Source organism: Lolium rigidum, chromosome 3 (genome assembly GCF_022539505.1).
Source record: "Lolium rigidum isolate FL_2022 chromosome 3, APGP_CSIRO_Lrig_0.1, whole genome shotgun sequence".
Taxonomy (NCBI): domain Eukaryota; kingdom Viridiplantae; phylum Streptophyta; class Magnoliopsida; order Poales; family Poaceae; genus Lolium; species Lolium rigidum.
Genome location: NC_061510.1, coordinates 180734888 through 180741599, shown reverse-complemented (window position 1 = coordinate 180741599; position 6712 = coordinate 180734888).

Below are 6712 nucleotides of genomic sequence, written 5' to 3'. Positions count from 1 at the left end.
CGATAAACTCTTGCGAGCAAGTCTGTTTCCAGGTGCAGCTGAATTGACAACTCCGCTGTTAAGGCTTACAAATATTCTTTGGCTCCCCTTATGTCGAATCAATAAATTGGGTTTTACTTCCCTCGAAGACTGTTGCGATCCCCTATACTTGTGGGTCATCAATCGTTGCGCCTCGCCCTTCCTGTTGCGCGCCGTGCTCGCTGGCACGCCCGCAACTGTTGCATTGCCGCTTGCAGCTGCTGGGCTGCCGTATCGCCTGGGACGGCCCAGCTCCCCCCATATCCACCCAGGCCACCTCTAGTGATTTGCCTTTTGCTGCTTCTTATACATGGCTGGTACTAGCGGCCCAACAGGCGGTAGTACCGGCCCAGAACTTATTTTAGCCTATTTCTGTGTTGCTTTTGTCTGCGAGAGGTACTACCAGTTCCGCAAGAGGTACTACCGGTCGGGCGCATTTCTGGCCCTTTTTCTGTCCCAGTAACTATATTTCAGTACCCCTATATATACCCTTCTTCCACCTCTTGACAAGCCAGTTCTTCTTCTATTCTATCTCCTCCATTGTTGACCTAGAAGAGGTTCTTCCTCCTCTTGATTCCTCCATGGTTTCTTGCATCTTTTTGAGGGAAAAGAGAGAGGAGATCTAGATATACTATTCCACCATTTGAGTCCCTCTCCTTGTGAGGGGATCTTGCTAGATGTAGATCTTGGAGTAATTTGGTGTTCCTCCTACTATTCTGATGGGAAGAACTTGACATTGAATTAAAAAAAATTCCGCTCACAATCACCTAGGTTTTGCGACGGGTAGAGTGAGCTTCAATCAAATCAAATCAAAATACGGTTGTTTTACCTGCTGTAACTGCTCTTTTTCCTCTCCATCTCGATGCCCCTGGTTCAGCCAACCCGCCCACGACGCCCTGGTGATCTAGCTCAAAAATCATAAGAGACCGACTCAGATCCAAAATCAGGCGCAGGGAATGGAGCTAGCGTTTCTAGATTACTCACCACCGATCAGCTACCGCCGAGAATGGAGGACAGCCACTGTCGAGCACATGATTTGGCGGCGCCGTCGTGATGCGTGTAGTTGACACGTCCGTTGGGAACCCCAATAGGAAGGTGTGATGCGCACAGCGGCAAGTTTCCCTCAGTAAGAAACCAAGGTTTAATCGAACCAGTAGGAGTCAAGAAGCACGTTGAAGGTTGATGGCGGCGGGATGTAGTGCGGCGCAACACCAGAGATTCCGGCGCCAACGTGGAACCTGCACAACACAACCAAAGTACTTTGCCCCAACGAAACAGATGAGGTTGTCAATCTCACCGAGCTTGCTGTAACAAAGGATTAACCGTATTGTGTGGAAGATGATTGTTTGCAGAGAAAACGAGTAAAACAAGTATTGCAGCAGATTTGTATTTCGAGTATTAAAAGAATGGACCGGGGTCCACAGTTCACTAGAGGTGTCTCTCCCATAAGATAAAAGCATGTTGGGTGAACAAATTACAGTCGGGCAATTGACAAATAGAGAGGGCATAACAATGCACATACATGACATGATAAGTATAGTGAGATTTAATTGGGCATTACGACAAAGTACATAGACCGCCATCCAACTGCATCTATGCCTAAAAAGTCCACCTTCAGGTTATCATCCGAACCCCCTCCAGTATTAAGTTGCTAACAACAGACAATTGCATTAAGTATGGTGCGTAATGTAATCAACAACTACATCCTCGGACATATCGCCAATGTTTTATCCCTAGTGGCAACAACACAACACAACCTTAGAACTTTCTGTCACTGTCCCAGGTGTCAATGCAGGCATGAACCCACTATCGAGCATAAATACTCCCTCTTGGAGTTAAAAGCAAAAACTTGGCCAGAGCCTCTACTAGTAACGGAGAGCATGCAAGATCATAAACAACACATATGTAATAACTTGATAATTAACATAACATGGTATTCTCTATCCATCGGATCCCGACAAACACAACATAGAGTATTACGGATAGATGATCTTGATCATGTTAGGCAGCTCACAAGATCCAACAATGAAGCACAATGAGGAGAAGACAACCATCTAGCTACTGCTATGGACCCATAGTCCAGGGGTGAACTACTCACTCATCACTCCGGAGGCGACTATGGCGGTGTAGAGTCCTCCGGGAGATGAATCCCCTCTCCGGCAGGGTGCCGGAGGAGATCTCCAGAATCCCCCGAGATGGGATCGGCGGCGGCGGCGTCTCAGTAAGGTTTTCCGTATCGTGCTTTTTCCGCATCAGGGGTTTCGCGACGGAGGCTTTAAGTAGGCGGAAGGGCAGAGTCGGGGGCCTGACGAGGGGCCCACACCATAGGGCGGCGCGGGCCCCCCCTTGGCCGCGCCGCCATGTGGTGTCGCCACCTCGTGGCCCCACTTCGTATGCTCTTCGGTCTTCTGGAAGCTCCGTGGAAAAATAGGCCCCTGGGTCTTCGTTTCGTCCAATTCCGAGAATATTTCGTTACTAGGATTTCGAAACCAAAAACAGCAGAAAACGGGAACTGGCACTTCGGCATCTTGTTAATAGGTTAGTTCCAGAAAATGCACGAATATGACATAAAGTGTGCATAAAACATGTAGGTATCATCAATAATATGGCATAGAACATACGAAATTATCGATACGTCGGAGACGTATCAAGCATCCCCAAGCTTAGTTACTGCTCGTCCCGAGCAGGTAAAACGATAACAAAGATAATTTCGAAGTGATATGCCATCATAACCTTGATCATACTATTTGTAAACATATGTAGTGGATGCAGCGATCAAAACAATGGCAATGACATGAGTAAACAAGTGAATCATAAAGCAAAGACTTTTCATGAATAGTACTTCAAGACAAGTATTAATAAGTCTTGCATAAGAGTTAACTCATAAAGCAATAAATCAAAGTAAAGGCATTGAAGCAACACAAAGTAAGATTAAGTTTCAGCGGTTGCTTTCAACTTGTAACATGTATATCTCATGGATAATTGTCAACATAGAGTAATATAACAAGTACAATATGCAAGTATGTAGGAATCAATGCGCAGTTAATCACAAGTGTTTGCTTCTTGAGGTGGAGAGAGATAGGTGAACTGACTCAACATAAAAGTAAAAAGAATGGTCCTTCAAAGAGGAAAGCATCGATTGCTATATTTGTGCTAGAGCTTTTATTTTGAAAACATGAAACAATTTTGTCAACGGTAGTAATAAAGCATATGAGTTATGTACATTATATCTTACAAGTTGCAAGTCTCATGCATAGTATACTAATAGTGCCCGCACCTTGTCCTAATTAACTTGGACTACCGGATCTTTGCAATGCACATGTTTTAACCAAGTGTCACAATGGGGTACCTCCATGCCGCCTGTACAAAGGTCTAAGGAGAAAGCTCGCATTTTGGATTTCTCGCTTTTGATTATTCTCAACTTAGACATCCATACCGGGACAACATGGACAACGAGATAATGGACTCCTCTTTAATGCATAAGCATGTGGCAACAATTATTATTCTCATATGAGATTGAGGATATATGTCCAAAGCTGAAACTTCCACCATGAATCATGCCTTTAGTTAGCGGCCCAAAGTTCTTCTCTAACAATATGCATGCTCCAACCATGAAGGTGGTAGATCTCTCTTGCTTCAGACAAGACGGACATGCATAGCAACTCACATGATATTCAACAAGGAATAGTTGATGGCGTCCCCGAAGCATGGTTATCGCACAACAAGCAACTTAATAAGAGATAAAGTGCATAAGTACATATTCAATACCACAATAGTTTTTAAGCTATTTGTCCCATGAGCTATATATTGCAAAGGTGAATGATGGAATTTTAAAGGTAGCACTCAAGCAATTTACTTTGGAATGGCGGATAAATACCATGTAGTAGGTAGGTATGGTGGACACAAATGGCATAGTGGTTGGCTCAAGTATTTTGGATGCATGAGAAGTATTCCCTCTCGATACAAGGTTTAGGCTAGCAAGGTTATTTGAAACAAACACAAGGATGAATGGTACAGCAAAACTCACATAAAAGACATATGGCAAACATTATAAGACTCCATACCGTCTTCCTTGTTGTTCAAAACTCAATACTAGATGTTATCTAGACTCTAGAGAAACCAAATATGCAAACCAAATTAACAAGCTCTAAGTATTTCTTCATTAATGGGTGCAAAGTATATGATGCAAGAGCTTAAACATGAGCACAACAATTGCCAAGTATCAAATTATCCAAGACATTATAGCAATTTACTACATGTATCATTTTCCAATTCCAACCATATAACAATTTAACGAAGAAGAAACTTCGCCATGAATACTATGAGTAGAGCCTAAGGACATACTTGTCCATATGCTACAGCGGAGCGTGTCTCTCTCCCATAAAGTGAATGCTAGGATCCATTTTATTCAAACAAAACAAAAAACAAAAACAAACCGACGCTCCAAGCAAAGTACATAAGATGTGACGGAATAAAAATATAGTTTCGGGGAGGAACTCGATAATGTTGTCGATGAAGAAGGGGATGCCTTGGGCATCCCCAAGCTTAGACAGCTTGAGTCTTCTTAGAATATGCAGGGGTGAACCACCGGGGCATCCCCAAGCTTAGAGCTTTCACTCTCCTTGATCATATTGCATCATACTCCTCTCCTGATCCTTGAAAACTTCCTCCACACCAAACTCGAAACAACTCATTAGAGGGTTAGTGCATAATAAAAATTCACATGTTCAGAGGTGACACAATCATTCTTAACACTTCTGGACATTGCATAAAGCTACTTGGACATTAATGGATCAAAGAAATTCATCCAACATAGCAAAAGAGGCAATGCGAAATAAAAGACAGAATCTGTCAAAACAGAACAGTCCGTAAAGATGGATTTTATTAGGCCACCAGACTTGCTCAAACGAAAATGCTCAAATTGAATGAAAGTTGCGTACATATCTGGGGATCATGCTCGTAAATTGGCTTAATTTTCTGAGCTACCTACGGGGAGATAGACCCAGATTCGTGACGACAAAGAAATCTGGAACTGCGCAGTAATCCAAATCTAGTACTTACTTTTCTATCAAAGACTTTACTTGGCACAACAAAACATAAAACTAAGATAAGGAGAGGTTGCTACAGTAGTAAACAACTTCCAAGACACAAATATAAAACAAAAATACTGTAGTAAAAACATGGGTTGTCTCCCATAAGCGCTTTTCTTTAACGCCTTTCGGCTAGGCGCGAAAGTGTAACTCAAGTAACATCAAGAGACGAAGCATCAACATCATAATTTGTTCTAATAATAGAATCATAAGGTACCTTCATTCTCTTTCTAGGGAAGTGTTCCATACCTTTCTTGAGAGGAAATTGATATTTAATATTACCTTCCTTCATATCAATAGTAGCACCAACGGTTCGAAGAAAAGGTCTTCCCAATATAATGGGGCAAGATGCATTGCATTCAATATCCAAGACAACAAAATCAACGGGGACAAGGTTATTGTTAACCATAATATGAACATTATCAACTTTCCCCAAAGGTTTATTTTTAGCATTATCAGCGAGATTAACATCCAAATAACAATTTTTCAATGGTGGCAAGTCAAGCATATCATAGACTTTTTTAGGCATAACGAAATACTTGCACCAAGATCACATAAAGCATTACAATCAAAATCTTTGACTCTCATTTTAATGATGGGCTCCCAACCATCCTCTAGTTTTCTAGGAATAGAAGTTTCAAGTTTTAGTTTCTCTTCTCTAGCTTTTATGAGAGCATTTGTAATATGTTTTGTGAAAGCCAAATTTATAGCACTAGCATTGGGACTTTTAGCAAGTTTTTGCAAGAACTTTATAACTTCAGAGATGTGGCAATCATCAAAATCTAAATCATTACAATCTAAAGCAATGGGATTATCATCCCCAAGGTTGGAAATTTCTTTAGCAGTTTTATCACAGGCAGTTTCAGCAATTTTAGCAGTTTAAGGTAATTTTGCGCGCTTTGCACTAGGAGTAAAAGCATTGCCAACACCAATTATTTTACCATTGATAGTAGGAGGTGCAGAAACATGTGAATCATTAGCATTGCTAGTGGTGGTAATAGTCCAAACTTTAGCTACATTTTTCTCTTTAGCTAGTTTTTCATTTTCTTCTCTATCCCACCTAGCACGCGAGTTCAGCCATTAATCTTATATTCTCATTAATTCTAACTTGGATGGCATTTGCTGTAGTAACAATTTTATTTTCAATATCCCTATTAGGCATAACTTTCGATTTCAAAAGATCAACATCGGAGGCAAGACTATCAACTCTAGAAACAAGAATATCAATTTTATTGAGCTTTTCCTCAACAGATTTGTTAAAAGCGGTTTGTGTGCTAATAAATTCTTTAAGCATAGCTTCAAGTCCAGGGGGTGTATTCCTATTATTGTTGTAAGAATTCCCATAAGAATTAGCATAACCGTTACCATTATTATAAGGATATGGCCTATAGTTATTACTAGAATTGTTCCGATAAGCATTGTTGTTGAAATTATTATTTTTAATGAAGTTTACATCAACATGTTCTTCTTGGACAACCAATGAAGCTAATGGAACATTATTAGGATCAACATTAGTCCTATCATTCGCAAGCATAGACATAATAGCATCAACCTTATCATTCAAGGAAGAGGATTCTTCAACAGAATTTACCTTCTTACCTTGT